This window comes from Urocitellus parryii, chromosome 3 (genome assembly GCF_045843805.1).
Source record: "Urocitellus parryii isolate mUroPar1 chromosome 3, mUroPar1.hap1, whole genome shotgun sequence".
Lineage (NCBI taxonomy): Eukaryota > Metazoa > Chordata > Mammalia > Rodentia > Sciuridae > Urocitellus > Urocitellus parryii.
The window spans coordinates 86,438,415-86,439,365 of record NC_135533.1 but is presented as its reverse complement, the minus strand read 5'-3'; the positions used below and the strand labels follow the sequence as shown (position 1 = coordinate 86,439,365).

General features: G+C 35.0%; 1 non-coding gene across 1 annotated transcript; it reads left to right on the top strand.

Annotated features, from left to right (window-relative positions):
- Nucleotides 1-205: 205 nt before the first annotated feature.
- LOC113195828 (U6 spliceosomal RNA) lies at nt 206-308 on the top strand. The gene has a single exon (XR_003302474.1). It is a non-coding gene; the product is annotated as a U6 spliceosomal RNA (small nuclear RNA).
- The last annotated feature ends 643 nt before the right edge of the window (nt 309-951 follow it).

Genomic DNA, 951 nt, shown 5'->3' with positions numbered 1-951 from the left:
TCCCCTATGATTTTAACATCTTTTGACTATTGGTTTCAATTCTGCTTGCTTTTCATTACATAATTTTTCTTGCCTGAATAGATTTCTTTCCTGTATTCCTTTTAAGTTATTTCTGTCCAATTTCTCCTTAGTAAATTATTGATCCCCTCTCTCAAATCATGAATATGTTCTCTCCAGTAAGTGACATTAAAATACATATTTCCATGTTCACTTGTGCAGCATATACTAATATCGGAACAATACACAAAAGGTTAGCATGGCCCCTGCACGAGAATAATGTGCAAATCCACGAAATGTTGTGGATAAGCAGAATTAATATTGTCAGTGGCCATATTACCAAAACCACTATACAGATTTAATATAATCCCATCAAAATACCAATGACATTCTTTACAGAATTAGAAAAATCAGTCATAAAATTCATTTGGAAGAAGAAAAGACTCAGAATAGCCAAAACAATCCTGAGCAAGAATAATGATGCAGGAAACTTCACAAGATCCTATCTCAAATTATACTACAGAGCTACAGTAAGAAAAACAGCGTGGTCTTGACACCTAAATAAACATGGAGACCAATGGAACAGAACAGAAGACAAACCCACATACTTACAGCCATCTTGATATGGGATACTTGAGAGTTGCCCAAAATATATGTTGGAAAAAGATAGCCTTTTCAACAAATGGTGCAGGGAAAACAGACTATTCATGTGTTAAAAAAATAATAAAGCTATAATTCTGTGTCTCATCCTGCACAACAGTTGAATCAAAGTGGATCAAATATTTAGGAATTAGACCAGCAATTTTGCAACTGCTAGGAAAAAAAAACCAGGATCAGCTCTCCATCACACAGGTGCAGGCACCTACTTGCTTAACAAGACCCCCAAAGTACAAGAAATAAAACCAGAATCAATGACTGGGATGCATCAAATTAAAAAAGCTTCTGCACAGCAAA